Below are 20,162 nucleotides of genomic sequence, written 5' to 3' on the forward strand. Positions count from 1 at the left end.
CCCAGAGTCACTTCTTGTGAGATGGGCAGCCATATAAATTTGAAGAGTAAAGAGTAAAGAGTAAAGTAAAAAGTAAAGTAAAATGATACTAGGGGGACTGCTTGCATCCTGAAGCAAAAAAAAAAGTTTGTTATCCTAGACCAGCACTTGATAACTGCGTAAGTCCTTTTGATTTCTGTTCACACCTTTCGCCAAGAGAAGATGAGTCCAACTTCTGTCATACCACTGTTTGCAAACAGGACAGCTCAGCATGCTGCATCCCCTACCTCTCCCACCACAGTTCCCTGATATGTTGTCATACACTAGGTGAGAGAGAAGTGGTTCAGCAGCTCCCTTTTGATAACCACATCTAGCACAAGGCTGTGTGGTGGAAGCTGAAAAAGGGGACCATAGGTGTGGGCAAGGGGAATGTTGAGCCAGAGATGTGGCAGAAGGAAGAGGACCCAGAACCAGGTCAGCAGTAAGGACTGGCATGGGACAGACCAGATCCAGAGTTCTTCACACTAAGAACACACTGATGCAGTTTGAGAGATGGGTGGTAGTATACATTTGAGAAATAAATAAATTTTGCCACTGCCCATCTCCCCCCAGAAGAGGGACTCTAGTTTGGGTAGCACTAAGGCAACAACAACAACAAAAAAGGCACCAAAACTGGAAGCAGGAGATGGCAAGGAGAGAAGCAATTGGCAAGGAACAAAAGGAACTGAGCTTTGGCCAACAGCAGGTAAAAACCAGCAGGCAGAGAGACGGGGAGCATGGTTTGGTCAGAGGGAAAAGAATCCTACACAGCAAACCTCCTCCTAAAGCTGACAATAGGAGCTTACCTAGCCTGACCAGGAGAAGGTAGCTGAGAGATTCAGGCTTCCAGCCCTGCAACAGCCCTGCAATAGTAAACATTGGGCTAAGAGGGGAGAAATTAACTAGATCCCCTCAGGCAGACCAGGATTGTAAAAGTCGGTTGAGCCAATCTGTTCTCCTAAGACTAACCTTTTGGAGTGGAACTGCAAAAGACGGCTTATATTTGAATAAATGCATTTGTCAGAGAAAGCAGAAAACTTACTTTCAAGTAGACCTATCTGTTCAAGCAGAGATAGATACAAAGGAAGCTTTCCAATGTTCACCTTAGTTCCACGAGAGGGGAGAAGGAAAAAGAGGCTATGTAGGGGCGCTCATTTGGCCCTGACAGAGCAAACTTTGCAAGCCATCGCAAGTATTTTTTCCCAGATCCCGTCCACGGTCTGGAGCATAGAGATAAGAAACTATAGAGATAGGATGGTATTAGGTATATCAGGACAAAAAAAAGGAAATAATTTCCCCTTGCCATACCCAGATTCTGGAAAGAACTGTAAAACCTACCTGGTGGGGCAACCTACCAAAGCTTTGTCTGTGGTCTGTACCCAACCAAATGAACCGTCACAGCCCTTCCCCACTTCCCTTGAGGGTAGTCCCGTGAATTCCACCTCCGCCCCTCCCTCCGGTGTAGCCACTTTGACGGCCCTCCCTCCTGCGTTTCCCCCCAGTGACATCAGTGAGGTCGCTGGGCGGACGTCGACTGCTCGGTTCCCAGGAGGGCCTTGCTTGCTAGTCGGGTCCGTTTCCTGCTGTAGCGGACGAGAGGGAGAGGCCTGCGAAACCCGCTATTTGTGGTCAAGGAGGTAGTTGGGGCTGCTGCCTTGATTGCGTTGTGCTGGCGTGGATACGGCGACGGAGGAGGGGAGCTCTAGGGAAGAAGGTAAGAAAGCTTTGGATTTCTGTGCTTCAATAATACACGTCCGCTGTACTGGTGTGACGGGAAGAACAACGCAAAACTCCCTGCAATCTGGGGAAAAAAGACTAGTTCGGAGCGGGCAGGTTGAAGACAGACGCAACGTTTGAAGTGTGATGGAGAAATGCTTCTGAGTATAAATGCTGCTGTATCTCGCGGCAGCGATTTAGGCATTCCAGCCCCTTCTGTTGCTACGCCTGTTTTCACGGATGTGAGCTAAGAAGCCTGCCAGGGCAAGGAGGAAAATCAAGCTGGATAAGAATTAAGAAAAAGACTCCTTCCGGTGTTTTGTGACTGAAGTAGAAGTATCCGTTTAATATAAAGCATCTATAAGAGAAATTGGATTGGATGTGGATATGGGCACATAACCCCTGTTATCTGTATACAGTAGTTGCTCCCAGTAAATCCGTAGAGGTCGGATTAGGGAATAATTAGCTGTAGAAAGAGAAGGGAGATACAAAGGCGAAGCTCCTGCATCCCCCACAAAGAGCTCCAATTGCTTGCCTTGAATTTTCTTCCCTCTTTTTTATGCGTTTCCGGTAGCTAGCTGTGGTAAATGTTGCATTTTGTTTCTTCTCAAGGAAGAAACGAGAGCAATGACTTTCGTCCTTTGTCAGTTCTTCGCAAAGGAAACCGAGTATTTGGTGGGTGTTGTGACTTTTTCTGCCTTGTTAAACAAGCAACAGCAGCAATGTGGGAAGCCTGATAGTAACCCAACAAATCTCTGGCATTACCATGTGGAAAGAAAATTAAATGAGAAACGGGGAAATGCTTCTGGAATGTACACGTTATTATCATGGGTTTGAAGTTTTGATTGGTCTATAGCCTTTTCAGTTCACTGAGGCAGCAACCACACTTGGAAGGAAGTCCAATTAAAGCAGATGGGACCAAACATCAAGTGTGAGCCTCTGGAAGAAAATTGACCTTGTTTATCATGTTTTAAAATAAGTTTTTTAAAAAAATTGTTTTTCTAATATTAACTGTTTAATTAGCCCTAGTTCTGCTGCTTTCTTGAGAAAATGGAGGGAAAGGATGTTAAACTTATAATTCTTATAATTATTTTAAAAAATTATAAATAATTATAAGAATTATGTTATAATTCTTATAATTATTTATTCAAAACAATTATATATATTTCTAAATGTGTCACAACTGCATTTGGTTTCAGATTTACAGCATTTTGAAAGGCCCAGAAAGCAATTGCCAACATCCAGTTGCACAAATTATAGCAGCCTGTCTCTTTGAATCATACTTGACTTACTGGATAAATCCATGTAGTTTCCTTGTCAGCACTATGGAAGCAGTTCCTATCCTCTCCAGGGAGGGTTTGCTTGTTGTTTTCCTTCCTGGTGTACTCCACAGTTCCAGTATCCTTTCTAGTGTCCTATCAAACTATTACCACCAGTTCTGCTTAACTTCCAAGCCCCAACAAGGTTAACCAGGTATTGCCACTAGCACCTTTTTTTTTTCCACATTCCATAATAAATTAGAAGCCTAAGAATTTAGAAAACATTGGACTTTTCATAGAAAGTAAGATGAGAGTATGAGCCATGAGATGAACATGTGGAGGGGAGTCAGGAGGTAACTTACATCTGTATTCTAGTGGGCAAATCATGGTTCAATTTCATCTTCTCATCCCTGCTAGCTCTATCAATAGTATAGGAGAAGGTAAACTTTCTGCTCAGAGTAACTTCTGTGGTATCTAATTTCAGATAGGATAACAAATTCTCTTTGCTCATTGAAGAAGTTGTCCAACATATAAAAATTAGATAATTTACAAATATTGGATGATATTCTACAGTATACCATTAACATATTGGAGAATACTGAGACTTACTCTTGAAATACATACTATAAATGCCACCATGGGTGAAAACTGTTGGGAATAGTACCCTTAAACACAGAGCAACTGAACACTTTTACACAATAATTAATGTTAATATAAAAGCAACATTCTGTTCCAACTGTATGGACAATTTGATGGTGAAAATTTTCCCTTTGCTCATTGAAAATTTTCTCTTTGCTCATTGAAGAAGTTGTCCAACATATAAAAAATAGATAATTTACAAATATTGGATGATATTCTACAGTATACCATTAACATATTGGAGAATACTGAGACTTACTCTTGAAATACATACTATAAATGCCACCATGGGTGAAAACTGTTGGGAATAGTACCCTTAAACACAGAGCAACTGAACACTTTTACACAATAATTAATGTTAATATAAAAGCAACATTCTGTTCCAACTGTATGGACAATTTGATGGTGAAAATTTTCCCATTGAAATGTTTGGATATGCTCTGTAGAAAGCAAAACATTTGCAATCATACTTCTACTCATGAGAGAGTAAATTTACTGTAGATCTGAACAAGCATGTAATAGATCACACTCTGTAAATACTCGGTTACAGTCTCCTGATTTAAAAAATGAGACATGTTTTTTCATGCATTTTGGCAATGTATAGGATATGATTTGTAGACCACTTCTCTGAGGACTCTCAAACAGAATCCTGGAAAATAGGGAAAGGAGTATTATGAGTGTGATAATTTATAGAAACCATAAAGATCTGTTCTGAGTTCTAATAATTTTTTATTTAAATAATAGTTTCCTTTTATTACATTTACTTAGAAGCTCAATTAATGTTAGAATGTAATTGATGTTATATTTGTCTTGTACCAAAATTTCAGATATATGGGAAGAAGATTGCTTTAAAAGGAGCACATATATTTTATATATCATCACTCTTCCTTTTCTATGTTTCCTGATATATATATACTAGAAGCAGGAAAGATATAGAAAAGGAAGAGTAATGATATATAATTGTTATTATTAAATGCAACATAATTTAAAGAAGATAAAACCAAATTTAGTTTGTATCCTGGCCCCACCTATTACTTTTTTTAATGCAGAGCCTGGTACATCAGTCAAAGTATGACTGTTGGTCCTGCATCCCAATCTAAGTTTCAGCTTTCTTTAATATATTTTGTAATCCGTTTTAATCTGTTTTGTAACACTGCTGTTTATTTTTTTATTTTATTTTCAAGGAGTGATAATGGTCTCTGTACCTTTGGAATTTTTAAAAGACAGTATGGGCTTCAAGGTTATCAAGGATTATGAAGGTATTATTTTCTACTCCTTTCTGGCCTGAGTTAGGCTCGAACAAGAATAGGAATAAAAGTACATTTTGGAAAGATGATAATGGAACTGTTTGGCACTTTTTGATTTATTGGCCATTATGTTTCAATCACTTACAGCCCAGTTATCAGTAGTTTGCATCTTAAACTCTTAATGATTATTGTAGTTGAAAATTTGATCTCTCTGATGACAGTGCCTAATATGCTAGTATCTACCAGTGAGGCCAAAATTGAGAAAGTACAGCTCACAATAAAGTTAGACAGTATGGTACCCAGTGGCACCAGTATGTTCCCAGACACCTTCAGGCCCACGAATTTTTTTTTTTTTTAAGAATTCTTTCAAGCAAAAAGTCAAATGGGAAACTGACATGCTGAAATGTGAGTGTGGCATAGTGATTAGAGTATGGAAAGATCTAAGTTCACTTCTCTGATCAACCATGACACTTACAGATTGATTTGGGATTGTTGTTATCTCTCAGAGAAACTGGTGTTTAACCCAATTAAAATGCAGGGTACCTCTTATATGCTGCCTTGAATTCCTTAGAGTTAGAGAAGAGTTAAAGTAGGATATAAATGTAAGACCTAATAAAAAAAGAACACACAGGGCTGATAGAAAGCATCTTGGCAGGCTAACTTGTCTTTGTAAAGAGTAGCCATGCCAACTACCATTTTATGAATAAGGAAGTTTCCCATATCAACCATTTTGTGAGTGCAATGTACCAAAAATTCCAAATGTGCTCTTGACAGCGAAATTTTCCCTATCCTGGCTTTCAAGCCAAAAGATAAGATGGCAGACACACATGCACAATGATACATTAGTCACACCAGCAAGCTTTTCAAGTAGAAGGCATCATCTCACAATGAGAAATGATAGCAATATCAGTGAATCTCTCTCGTCCAAAACCCATCAAATAGCCTACAATTGGAGCAGATAATTAGAAGATTCATTCTGATTTGAGGATGGATTCCTATCAATCCCTGAAACAGTTACCCACTCTACTAAAATGTTATATGTACAAGCACCAGAAAGTATTTGAAAAAAGTGTTGATGCATGCCATGACATTCTACTCTTTCCAACATGCTTAAAATATGTAAATTAAATCCTTCAAAATCTGTTTTAAGCCAGAAACAAATTTATATATATATTTTGCCTTGACTCAGAATAAAAAAAAATATTTATGACATTACCATTTTAATTAGTAATGAGAAATAGAAATTTGAACCTCAGATCCCAACTCTCTTGCCAAATAAATGAGCAGGAAGGTGCCAGAAAACTAGCATTTCATTCACATAATTTTACCGCAGTGGCAAGTTATAGAAAAGAGGTATCATTAAAATGTACCTTAGCGACTACATTGAAAGAGAGCTGCAGTAAAACACCAAATCCAATAACTAAACTGATGGAAGGATTATTTAATCTATAATAAAAGAAAAAGGAAACAGCTATTTACAATAATAAATGATAATACAAAAAAATCAAAAAGTAAAATATAAAAAGAAAAAGGCAATAAAACAATTATATCTAAAAACTCAAGTTTTAAAAGAAAAAAAGATTCTGATTATACAGAATCATTTTGATCTTCTCTTTATGTTGATAGAAAGTCATTTTATACTGTATTTAGAAAGATTATACATGCTTAAGGCTTTTTTTTTGTTATGAAAAATGCTGTTGTCAATAAAAGGTATCAAAATATAAAATGTTGCTAGGAATCTAAGCTATTTCACAGGCAAAATCCTCATGGATACCAATTTGTGACTTAGAAGCTTTCTAATCCAGTTAGCAAAGTTGCTTTCTCCTGCACTACTTTCTTTTCTACAAAAGACAGGGAAACATTTTGCTGTGATTACTCACAGTGCTAGCTGTCAACCTTTGCAGATTTGCAATATTTGCAATATTTCAAATAATATATGAGTATTCACACAGGCAACATCCAATATTGGGAGTCGACTGAAATATTAGGTAAATATCAGACAGTGTTGCATTATAAACATCAATATGTAATGGTTGATTCAAAAGTAAAAGCTCTTGATCCATCAGCAAATGCTCAGTTGGTAAAAAGAGCATAGTGGTATCTGGTGAGCACTACTATAATGTAAAAACTGTAACAGGATTCAAGAAACAAATGAGTTATCTTATATAACAAATGAGTTATCTTATATAACACCAAGCACATGGTGAGAAATCTACTCATTTCCACAGCAGTATAAAGAAAAGTTATTGGGCAAAATACCAGATCGTTCTTTTAATGTTTTGTCACAAGTCCTTTGGATCTATTTTTAATTATCTGTTACATAACATGGTTTCCCATGCTATTTTTTTTAATTATGAAAGGAAAAAGAATTCATCTAAAGCTATATCCTGCGGCTGCAGGATATTGCAAACCAGACAATCCATTCTTGGTAAATGTCCTTGTTTGTTTTTAAAATACATTGTTAAATCTTTTCTGCAGCAAACGAGTAGTTGAAGATTCCAGTAAGTGTAGTTAAGACCTTTCTCTTCAGTCCTTGAAGATTCAGATGGATATAGATTCCATCTCCTTTTCCTGCTTTAGAAACAAAATCTCCCAATGTGTGCTTGCATTTTTCTGAATTAGAAATGTGAGCTACAGCAGTTGTTTGTGGGGGGGGGTGTTTGTGGGGAAATTGCTAGAGGGAAGCAATTTACCTATCTGAAACCCATCTACAAATATGTATTTGACATATGTACAAGATTTTTGTTGCACAACGAAGAATCAATGCAACTCCTTGAGATCATCTTTAAAATAAATAATGATTGGAAGAGGTAAAACGTCATTTCACAATGAAGTGACGTTTATACTATTTAAATAAATATATTTATTTAATAGTAAATATGGTTTATGATCATCAAGTTAAAAAAAAGAAATAAAGTATACAAATATATATATATATAAAGATAGAAATAAAATAAAAGCCTAAAAAGCAAAACAAAAGATAAAATTAGAGAGTAACTGGTAACAAAATATCAACAGCATCATGGTAAAACCAGTATTTGCCTTCTGATTTCCATAGTGGCTGATAAAAGCCACTCTATTCATAACAGTTGAATTCTGATCCTGCAGGAAGGATCTATATCAAGGTGGAACTGAATTTCATTAACGAAGGGTATTAAAAGGACAGATTGCATGTTATCATCTAAGGGACAATGGAAGAAAATGTGGACAAGGGTTTCAGGCTCACTCAAATCACAAGCACAGATTCTCAGTACAAAAGGGACTCTCCCACCCTCCAGTATCACTGTGGGGAAGATGTTGAGACTGGCCAGGCACAAAGCTCTGGGGTGCTTTGCAGAGGTGAGATTAAAAAGGTATGTGGCAGGTACACATGGGTTCCAGTCAAGAACTGGCCAGTAAGAATCACCAATATCCCCCAGGTTAATCTGCTGTGCTATATCAAAAACTCACAGATTTCTGCTCTGGCTCTCTCTAGACCTAAAGGCAACAGAAACTGGGGAAAGAGACCACAGACCTGTCTTCCATTGCGAAGAATTAATAGGGCCAGCAAACAGTTGGTGAAGAAAAGTTTTAGCCAGTAAGAGAGGTGACAAAAGCAGGCTTTCTCAAGGAGAACCATTCCTGATTCAGCACAAATCAGTGCATTTGAGGCACAGCATGCAAAAACTAGAGGTGAACTCTAGGGGTTTAAGGATGTTATAGAAGCATACCTGTGAGTTGTAAAGCTTCTGTAAAATAAGTTTAGCTTTAAACAGCTTTATGACTGCTGAGATGCAGCTACTGACTCCTGGAGTAAAAAAAGCACAATATTGCCTTGGTGCTGTTATTGGCTTTGTTGGAGACTCTGGTTTCTCTTAAAATGAAGACAGTTATAGGTCTTAATGCCAGGGTGTGATCTTCACAGTTTGGATAGTTGGAGAAAATAAATTAGGCTTCTCCTATGGCTTTTTTGCATTGACTAACTCTGTGCAGCCAACACACTTAGCCATAATATGCACTATTAAGCATCAGTGACTGAACCAATGGAGCAACGTGACAAGATCACACCTCTAGTATTTTTATAGCATATTTTATTTAAATATTTCTTTTCAATATACTAGGATAGATATTTTCAATATTTTCAATATACGGTCAGGACCAGAAATACTGGAACAAGGATAACTGTTTTGGCATTTGGCCTCTGTACACCACCACATTGAAGTTGAAAGAAAACACACCCAGATGGGAGCGAAGTCAGGACTTTTAGCTGTAATTCAAGGGGTTTGACAAAAGTGGGGCACTAACCATTCAGGAAGTACAGCCAGTGGCATACCCACACACACATCGTTGGTGGCTCATAAGTAATGGAACGAATGGCTGACAAGCGGCTGCATGGCCAGGTGTGTCCTGTTTCCTGGGTACCCTATGACCACTCAAGCAGATAAAAGGCCTGGAGGTGGTTCTGAGTGTTACATTTGCATTTGGTAGCTGTTCACTGGAACTCTCAACATGAGGTCCAAAGAGGTGTCCATGCGAGTGAAGGAGGCCATCATTAGGCTGAGAAAACAAAATAAACCCATCAGAGAGATAGCAAAAACATTGGGAGTGGCCAATACAACAGATTGGAACATCCTGAAAAATAAGGAATTAACTGGCAAGTTCAGCAACAGCAAAAGGCCTGGAAGACCACAGAAGACAACTAAAGTGGATGACCACAGAATTCTGCTCATGGTGAAGAGGAACCCTTTTGCAACATCTAGCAAGGTCAAGAATGCTCTTGAGGAGGTAGGCATGTCATTGTCAACATCTACAGTCAAGAGATGGCTTTATGAATGTAAATACAGAGGCTTCACAACAAGGTGCAAACCACTGGTAAAGGTCAAGAACAGAAAGGCCAGATTAGACTTTGCCAGCAAGCACCTAAAAACGCCTGCCCAGTTCTGGAATAAGATTCTTTGGACTGATGAAACCAAGATTAACTTGCACCAGAATGATGGGAAGAGAAAAGTATGGAGAAGGAACAGAACAGCTCATGATCCAGAGCATAGCACATCATCTGTCAAACATGGTGGAGGCAGCGTTATGGCATGGGCATGTATGGCTGCCAATGGAACCAGGTCACTGGTGTTTATTGATGCCCTGACTGCTGATAAAAGCAGCAGGATGAATTCTGAAGTGTATAGTATATACTTTCTGCTTTCTGTAAAGTGTATACTTTCTGCTCAGATTCAGCCAAATGCTGCCAAACTGATAGGATGCCGCTTTATATTGCAGATGGATAATGACCCAAAATGTACAGCAAAAGCTACCCAAGAGTTTCTCAAGGCAAAGAAGTGGGATGTTCTTCAATGGCCAAGTCAGTCACCTGATCTCAACCCAATAGAGCATGCTTTTCACTTACTGAAGACAAGACTGAAGGCAGAAAGACCCACAAACAAGCAGCAGCTCAAGGCTTTTACTGGAGGCTTTTACTGGAGGGTGGTCACAGCATCACTTACTTCACCTGGGATAGAGATGTATAATTGGGTATCATCCGCATATTGGTGATACCTCACCCCATAGTGATGGATGATCTTGCCCAGTGGTTTCATGTAGATGTTAAAAAGGAGCGGAGAGAATACCGAGCCCTGCGGAACCCCACAGAATAGGGGCCGTGGGCTGGATCTTTCACTCCCTATCAACACCGACTGGGACCAGCCCTAGAGGAAGGAGGCGAACCAGCGCAAGACCACGCCGTCCGCCCCCAACTCCCTGAGTCAATCCAGAAAGATACCGTGGTCGATGGTATCAAAAGCCACTGAGCATAGCAATATGCATATATATGAAATGGCGTCTATGTCCTAGGTAAAGATACAGAGAATTTCAGCTTTATAACCTACAGTGGATATAAAAAGTCTACACACCCCTGTTAAAATGCCAGGTTTTTGAGATGTAAAAAAATCAGACCAAGATAAATCACTCCAGAATTTCTTCCACCTTTAATATAACATACAAGCTGTACAATTCAATTGAAAAACAAACAAATCTTTTAGGGTGAAAAAATTTAAAAAAACAAAACTAGAATAACATGGTTGCATAAGTGTGCACACCCTTAAACATTGTTGAAGCTCCTTTTGAGTTTATGACAGCATTCAGTCTTCTGGGGTAGGAGTCTATCAACAGGGCACATCTTGCCTTGGGAATCTTTGCCCACTCCTCCTTGCAGAAGTGCTCAAATCTGGCAGACTGCAAGGGCATCTCCTGTGCACAGCCCTCTTCAGGTCACCCCCCAGATTTTCAATTGGATGTAGGTCAAGATTCTGGCTGGGCCATTCCAAAACTTTGATCTTCTTCTGGTGAAGCCATTGTTTTGTTGATTTGGAGGTATGCTTTGGGTCATTGTGTTGGTGAAATTCCTCCTCATCTTCAGCGTTTTAGCAGAGGCTTGAAGGTTTTGTGCCAAAATTGACTGATATTTGGAACTGTTCATGCTTCCCTCCACCTTGACTAAAGCCCCACTTCCAGCTGAAGAAAAGCAGCCCTAAAGCATCATGCTGCCACCACCATGTTTCACTATGGGTATGGTATACTTTTGGTGATGCGCAGTGTTGTTTTTGCACCATACTTTTTGGAATTATGGCCAAAAAGATCAAAGAAAAACATCCAAGCCTGGCTACATTTTGCAAAAACCTACATCAGGTCTGACAAAAGCATTTGGGAAAATGTGTTATGGTCTGATGAGGCCATAATTTTATTATTTTAACTATTTTAACATCTATATTTCTATAGAAATAGAATGTCTTTAAATATTACCTTCTTTGGACTGAACTGGAGAGTAAATATGTGACCTCTTTGAAATCTTGGCCAGTTTTAGAGTCAAGGTAAAGTAAACAGGAATTTTTCTTCCTGGCCTGGAAAGTGGCTCGATACATTTGGTTATTGAGAGGCAAGCTGTAAAGTTAATACAATTCTGCGGGGAAAATAGAACAGCTAAAGATGTAAATGTGATGTTAAATTATATTCCAAAAATATGGAATTTGTCATTTTATGAAGAACTTTGGCTTTATTGGGCCTGGGACTTGGCAACAGGAATAATCTTGCATAAATGGAAAGAAACTTCTTCATGTTAAGGAATGGAGTCAAGTTATATGTATGTTACCAACTTTTGAAATGTCCTTACATTCTAAAAATGCTAACATAAAACAATATGTTTCTATATGGTTTAGATTTAATGATAAGTTTAAGAACTGAATTAATATTTTATTGCTACTACATGGACCTTATTTTTATGAGGTCCTTTTTCTTTTATGTTTAGTTTATTTTAATCACTTTAATATATATAGTTTTTTCACTGTACAATCAATAGTGTTATTTTGTTGATGATGGAGTTGTTTGTGTGTTGTATTTCACCAATACATTTTTAAAAATTGAAAAGGTAAACATACAGAACAGCAACTCACTGAAACTCAAGAGATTGAACTCAAGAGATTGTGTAAAAAGGCAATATTTTCATCTAAGTTACACCAAAAAAAAATCAATGGTACAGCTAAGATTTTTATTTTTATTCCATTTTTTCACCAGGTAATTAATATTTTTACATATAAATCTGTATTATGGAATAAAGTAAATATAAATGGCCATTTAAAATATTTCCCTGAATTTGGTGAGATATTTAAACTACTCAAGTCTTTCCATCAGCACATACTGATGTGGCTCAAGATCAGCATGCATTGGCAGAATACATCATAAAATGCTTAGGGACTTGGAAAATATTATTTTTTGAAAAAGAAATAGAAATTGAAATATTGCAAACTATTGTTTTTGGTGTTACCTTTTGTTTTTTGTAGATACACTTCTGCCCAATCACTTACAGTAACTGCAGCAATTGTATCCTACCAAGAAAATTTAAAAAGCAAATTTTCCCTTGTGTAAAAAATGAACCAAGGGTTTGTTTCCAGATGTTTATCAATGAATACTGCAACTTTTTTATTTTTGTGATAGCTAAAGCTTTTTTAAAAATTTCTGCTCATTGGGGCAAGGGGCACTTTCCACTGCGCTTCATCCCCTGAAACAGTATACAGTAAGAGATGTGATGAAGCAATATTCTTCCTGAACCACTGTTTTGCTCTGAAGAATGAATCTATAATATATGTTGATTTAGTCTTAAATTTACAGCTTGTCTGGTAGTCCCTGGGAAATAGTTGCTTCTTTCTTGTGTTAGACTGGTAACACCAATTCTGTAACAAGGGAAATTATATTTTCTGCAAGATCCTTAAATGCTTCCACCAGTTTGTGGGGAATCAATACCCTACAATTAGTACAATACCTTATGATTGAGTATAGAACAAAACTACTCCAGCAGGATCTCCTAGAAATGAAAACATCATTATTAAATCCTTATGTTTAAATGCTGGTGATATCTTAAATAATACACATTTTATTTATTGTAATCTAACCCACCTAATGGGACATGGCGCTGCAGGTTAAACCGCTGAGCTGCTGAGCGATCAGAAGGTCGGCGGTTCGAATCCGTGTGACGGGGTGAGCTCCCGTTGCTAGTCCCAGCTCCTGCCAACCTAGCAGTTCGAAAACATGCAAATGTGAGTAGGTTAATAGGTACCGCTTCAGCGGGCAGGTAACGGTGTTCCGTGTAGTCATGCCAGCCACATGACCACAGAAGCGTCTATGGACAAACGCCGTGTCAGGCTCTGCCTGCTAACCAGTAAAGACACAGACGCTAGCGTAGGCTTAGGTTCTGGCTTTATTGAGAAAACAGAATGCATGCCTTTAAAAAGCTGAGAGTGAGGGGAGCACACTGGAACGGGATTTAAATAGCCCACGCCGGTCAGCGCTCCACCCCACCTTATTCCAGGTGCATCCCACAAGTCCCACCAGTTTCATCCTTGTCAGGTGAGAGGTCGTTCAGCCCCCCTGTGCCCCGGGCGTCGCCTCGATTGCCTTCCTGAACGGTAATGATTCATTGCCGGGCGATCAGGCTCTTAATCCCTTTGACAGCTCAGGCGCGCCTCTCCTGTTGTTTTGTCAATTACCTTTTGGCAACTTTGTATCTTTGTCTTCCGCGCCGCTGGCTTTGGTTGTTACTTAGTTTCCAGCACCTGTTGCTTTCTTTTTGTTTCATGGTTGCCTTTTGCCTTAATCCGCCAGGGACCCATTTCCCTGTATTGTTATGTGAGCCATTGCGATGTCACAAGCATCGCAACGGTGATCATGACATACTGCCCCCCTTTAGAAAGTCAAGCCGCGGGTTTGGAGGGATAGGCGGTATGGAAGTTGCGGACCAGGTCAGGAGCTGGATGTCGCAGGCAGCGACCCACTCAGGGTGTGAGAAGTGTTTCCATTTTACTAGGTATTGGAGGGAGCCCCGCAGCTTGCGGGAGTCAAGTACCTCCTTCTCTTCGAAGTGTTGCTGTCCATCTATCATCACTGGTGGGGGGGGGGCGTGCGTGGGTGCCACCAGGAGGAGTCACTTGCCAGCTTGAGTAAGCTGCAGTGGAACACTGGGTGCAGCCTCTTTAAATTATGGGGCAGGCCCAAGCGCACCGTGACTGGGTTCACGATTTGTGTCACCTGGAATGGCCCAATAAATTTGGGGGCCAGTTTCTTAGACGGTTGCGGTGATTTGATGAATCTGGTGGATAGGTAGACCAGGTCCCCTACCCGAAACGTTGGTTGTTGGCGCCGGTGTTTGTCCGCTTGCAGTTTGTATGCGGTTTGTGCCTCTTTAAGCACGTCCTTGATGACTGGCCAGGAATCTGCGAGTTTCGCACCCCAATCACAGGCGGCCACTGCTGGGGTAGTTCAGGAATGGGGACGAACTCCCGACCCGACACCACCCCAAAGGGGATTTGTCCCGTGCTTTGGTATATCGCATTGTTGTATGCGACCTCTGCAAACGGGAGTAGGTCCACCCAGTCGTCCTGGTGGTAGTTTATGTAGGAGCGGAGGAATTGCTCCAGTGTGGCATTAAGGATCTCTGTAGATCCGTCCATCTGGGGATGCCAGGAGGTTGACAGGGCTTGCTGGGTACCTATCAGTTTCAAAAAAGCCCGCCAAAACCTCGAGGTAAACTGTGTGCCCCTATCGGTCACCAAGCGGGAGGGGCAGCTGTGTAGGCGGTACACGTATACTAGGAACAGTTTCGCCAGCTGTTGTGCTGACGGGATCGAGGCGCAGGGGATGAAATGGGCTTGTTTTGAGAAGTAGTCTTTGACTACCCAAATGACTGTTTTCTTTTGGCTAGGCGGTAAGTCTACAATGAAATCCATTGAGATTTCATCCCAAGGGCGGGAGGGTTCAGCCACGGGTTGCAGCAGCCCCTGGGGTTTGCCAGCCGGTCGCTTGGCCATTGCGCACACCGGGCAGGACGCCACATACATCTTGACGTCCTTCCTCAGCGAGGGCCACCAAAACTGTCTCCGAGTTAGGTATAGGGTTTTCAGGAACCCGAAGTGACCAGCCTGTTTGCTGTTATGCGATCTGCTGAGGATCGTCTGCCTTTGTGAGTCAGGGATGTATAACCTTCCCTCCGCCCATGCGAGGTCCTGTTCCATAGTGACTTTGTTAGGGTTGGCGAGGAGCCAGGGGTCAGATTTTATTGCTGTTATAAAATCTGCCCGTAACCCATCTGGCATTTGGGGTTGCCTGAGCCTGGGGGCGGGTTGCGCTAGAGTTGCTTGTAAGGGGGGGGCAGGCTGTCCCCAAGCGCATCCCCGGGTGACAGCTGCCAGACCCAGCTGGTAATCAGAGAGCACGGTCCCTACGATGTCGGAGATAGGCTCTGCATCCTGGGGTAGTCAGGAGAGTGCGTCTGCCAGGAAATTCTTTTTCCCTGAGATGAACTTCAGCTGGAATTTGAACTGGCTGAAGAACTAAGCCCAGCGTATCTGTTTGGGACTGATGCGCTGGGGCATACGGAGCGCCTCGAGATTGTGGTGGTCTGTCCAGACCTCAAACGGGCAAGTCGCCCCTTCCAAAAGGTGACGCCAAGCCTCCAGTGCTGCTTTAACCGCAAAGGCTTCCTTTTCCCACACGTGCCAGCGCCTCTCTGTCTCTGAGAATTTCCTGGAGAGATAGGCGCATGGCTTCAGGATTCCAGCGGAATCCTTTTGCAGCAGGATGGCCCCAATTGAGAAGTCAGAGGCGTCCACCTGCACCACAAAAGGCCGTTTAGGGTCCGGGTGGGATAGAATGGGCTCCGCTGTGAACAGCGCTTTTAGCCTGTCAAAAGCGGTTTGACAGGCGGGAGTCCAATTAAGCACGGCCCCTGGGTTTTTGACCTTGCGCGTCTCCCCGATGCCTTTGGTCTTTAGTAAATCGGTTAAGGGCAGGGCAATTTCCGCGAACCCCCTCGCGAAGGACCTATAGAAGTTCGCGAACCCAAGGAAGCTTTGAAGCTGGCGCCTGGTGCGTGGGCGTTCCCAGCTCAAAACTGCCTGAACCTTCGCGGGGTCCATTTCTGTGCCCTTGTCAGAGATTCTGTACCCTAAGTAGTCCAAGCGCGACTTGTGGAATTCGCACTTGGACAGCTTAGCGTAGGGTTTGGCTTTCCGGAGCTTAGTGAGAACTTGTCTCACTAATCTCTTGTGTTCCCTCTGAATCCTTGTGTAGATTAGGACATCGTCCAGGTAAACTAGTATGCCCTTGAACAGATGTTCATGCAGTACCTCGTTGATGAGTTGCATGAAGACCCCCGGGGCCCCCGCAAGACCAAAAGGCAGTACCTTGTACTGGAAGGAGCCCAAGGGACAGTTGAACGCCATTTTCCACTCGTCCCCCTCCCTGATGCGAATTCCGTAGTATGCCTCGCGGAGGTCGAGTTTGGAAAACACCCTTCCCTTTGACAAGTGTGCCAGCATGTCTTTTACGAGGGGGAGGGGGTATTTGTTGGATAGGGAGGTGGAATTTAATCTGCGGTAATCTGTGCATAGTCTCAGGGTGCCATCCTTCTTTTCTCGGAATAGGACGGGTGCTCCAACCGGCGAGTTCGCCGGTTCGATGAAGCCCCTGGAGAGGTTTTTGTCCAAAAATTCTCGCAGCGCCGCCAATTCCCTCTGGGTCGTGGGGTAGATTTTGGGCTTGGGTAATGGGACGTCCGGGAGCAGTTCGATTGCACAGTCTGTCTTGCGATGGGGGGGTAATTGGTCCGCCTCCTCTTCTCCGAAGACATCTGCGAAGTCCAAGTATTGCTCCGGCAGTCCTTCGGGGGGGGGGGCGTGGGTTTGGTCGACGGTCTCTGCCCTCCCCCCCATCAGAGCGGAGGATTTCTCCTTTGTTGGTGCTTATAGGGACGCGGTGGCGCTGCGGGTTAAACCGCTGAGCTGTCGATCGGAAGGTCGGTGGTTCGAAACCGCGCGGCGGGGTGAGCTCCCGTTGCTCGTCCCAGCTCCTGCTCACCTAGCAGTTCGAAAACATGCAAATGTGAGTAGATCAATAGGTACCGCTTCGGCGGGAAGGTAACGGCGTTCCGAGTCGTCATGCTGGCCACATGACCCGGAAGTGTCTATGACAACGCCGGCTCCAAGGCTTAGAAATGGAGATGAGCACCGCCCCCTAGAGTCGGACACGACTGGACTTTACGTCAAGGGAAACCTTTACCTTTACCTTTACCTGGTGCTTGGTAGACTCCGTCTTCGAACATGATAGAGCGGGTCCTCCAATTTATGCAGGGGTTGTGGCGTGCTAGCCAGGGGATCCCCAGCACCACTATGGGCTTCCCCACCGGGGTTACCACAAAGTCTATGGACTTCCTGTGGGTGCCCATTTTCAGGGTGACCTTTCTTGTACCCTGGATGGCCGGTCCCCCCCCCCCTGCTGTAGAGCCGTCGAGTTGTTGGAACACCAGCGGTTTAGGGAGGGGGGAGCAGGGCAGTTTGAGTACGGTGACAATGTCTGGGTGGATCAGATTTCTGGAGCACCCAGAGTCCACCAGAGCTTTGACCGCGATGGCTCTAGAGCCATAAGTGAGTTCTATTTGCCCTGCCAGGATGGAGCAATCTTCACTCACCCTGGGGTTGTTGTGCCCCTCCTTTACCACCTGCCCGGCGGCGCTGCTTAGGGCAGGTGGGAGGCGTTTCCCGCCGGCTGCTCCTGGGCGTCAACCACGTCCCCTGCGAGGTAGGCGTCCGCTTCCTCGTCTGGGGTTGCTAGCGCTCCTGTCAGCAATCTGGGAGGGTTGGGTGGCTTGTGCGGCGCCGTCTGAGTTGGTCTGGGCGGGCGATCTGTCGTCCTGTCTTTGAAGCAGTCCGCTGCCTGTCTTCCCACACCTGGCACATTGCCCGCGGGCAAACCTCCGTTGTCGCTCTGCGTCCCAGGTCGGGCCCAACTGTGGGACTGGTCCTCTCGCGCTGGGAGGGGTCCTGTCGTTTGCGGTTGCTAGCATGAAAGTGCGCTGGGTGTGCTCTGCCTTTCCGGCCAGACAAATCCACCCGTGTAGGGAGTCTGGGTCGTCCCTATAGAGTGCCCATTGTAGCACCTCACGGTTGAGGCCATCCTTGAACATGTTGATCAAGGTGGCCTCAGACCATTCCGGGATTTTGCCCGCTAGGACCTTGAACTCGAGGGCGTAGTCAGCCACCGCTTTTTTCCCTTGGCGAAGTCCTTTGAGGATACTTTTGGCCCTTTCCTTTGCCAGGGGGTCCTCGAAGTATTGTTTCAGCGCGGCCAGGAAGTCGTGAAAAGTGGCCAGGGCTGGGCTCTGGACTCGGACATCTGGACGTACCAGTCCACAGCCCTGCCTTTGAGTTTTGTGGCCACTGCCGAGATTTTGGACGCTTCCGTCCCAAAGCAATGTCCGTACTGGGCCGTGTAGTTCCTGGCGTTCGTGAGGAAGAATGACAGGTTCGTGGGATCTCCGTCAAACTTTACGGGGAAGTCCTTGGCGAATCCCCCAACTGTGAATAGCCCCACCTGTGGGTGGTTAGGGATGACCCCCACTGGGCTGGGACCACGAAGCCCTGCGAAAGAGTCCCGTGCTTGGCCCCTTCCTCTCGTGGTTGTCGATGGGGTGGGTAGGGTGCCCCGATCCCCTCTTGCCCCCTGTGCAGCAGCAGTCTTTGTGAGTTCGCTCACCACTGATGCCATGGAGCATGTGTTCCAGGGCTCGTACCTTGGCTTCCAGGGTGCTGACCCTGTCTGGTATGCCAGGGTCGTCCATCCTCGGTGCTGCCGGTTGCTGCCCGATTGGCAGTCCTGCGACTCGTTGCTCGGGCGTTTGGGGGTAGTGGAGTCTCCAGGTGGTGTAGGATGTCCCCGTCTGGGGTCCTGCTTTGCCGTCCCACGTGAAGAATTGTTGGCCCCCGACTTCGTCTTCCGTCGGGGCTCTCCAATCCGGGCTGGAGCTCCAGGTCTGGAACTGGGGCGCGGTGTGGGCAGGGAGGGAGCCCGTGTCCCATCTCGGGTGCGCCGACTCTAGCAGCTGTCGGGTCGTCTCCTCCTCTTGCATGGCGTCCTTCACGCCTCCAGTGTGAAGCGCTGACTCCATGGTCTTCCCTGGTTCCGTCATCGCCGGTGTTTTTCTCCCGCAGAAAAAAAATTTTCCCCAGTGGAGACTGGTGAGGTTCATTTTTGTGACTCTCAGCTTTATGTCAGGCTCTGCCTGCTAACCAGTAAAGACACAGACGCTAGCGTAGGCTTAGGTTCTGGCTTTATTGAGAAAACAGAGTGCATGCCTTTAAAAAGCTGAGAGTGAGGGGAGCGCGCCGGAACGGGATTTAAATAGCCCGCGCCGGTCAGCGCTCCACCCCACCTTATTCCAGGTGCGTCCCATGAGTCCCACCAGTTTCGTCCTTGTCGTGCCCCGGGCGTCGCCTCGATTGCCTTCCTGAACGGTAATGATTCATTGCCGGGCGATCAGGCTCTTAATCCCTTTGACAGCTCAGGCGCGCCTCTCCTGTTGTTTTGTCAATTACCTTTTGGCAACTTTGTATCTTTGTGTTCCGTGCCGCCGGCTTTGGTTGTTACTTAGTTTCCAGCACCTGTTGCTTTCTTTTTGTTTCATGGTTGCCTTTTGCCTTAATCCGCCAGGGACCCATTTCCCTGTATTGTCATGCGAGCCGTTGCGATGTCACAAGCATCGCAATGGTGATCATGACACGCGGGCTCTTCGGCTTTGAAACGGAGATGAGCACCGCCCCCTAGCGTCGGACACGACTGGACTTAATGTCAAGGGAAACCTTTACCTTTACCTTAACCCATCTAATAGACATACACGCACTGCCTTTCTGTTGTTTTGTGAGTAAAAATCAAGCAATATAGCCTTCTTCCACCTCTTTTCTCTTTGAGTTTCAAAGTGGAACTGTCAATACAT

At 43.9% G+C, this 20,162-nt stretch overlaps 1 protein-coding gene across 3 annotated transcripts in view; it reads left to right on the forward strand.

Annotated features, from left to right (window-relative positions):
- The first annotated feature begins 1,432 nt into the window (after nt 1-1,432).
- The window catches only part of SH3BP4 (SH3 domain binding protein 4), a 36,653-nt gene continuing 17,923 nt past the window's right edge, over nt 1,433-20,162 (forward strand). For all 3 annotated transcript variants that reach the window (XM_063317884.1, XM_063317885.1, XM_063317883.1), the window contains exon 1: nt 1,433-1,732. The gene's annotated coding sequence lies outside the window, so the exon portion shown is untranslated. The remainder of the gene's footprint in view (nt 1,733-20,162) is intronic.

This window comes from Candoia aspera, chromosome 1 (assembly GCF_035149785.1).
Source record: "Candoia aspera isolate rCanAsp1 chromosome 1, rCanAsp1.hap2, whole genome shotgun sequence".
Classification (NCBI taxonomy): Eukaryota; Metazoa; Chordata; class Lepidosauria; order Squamata; family Boidae; genus Candoia; species Candoia aspera.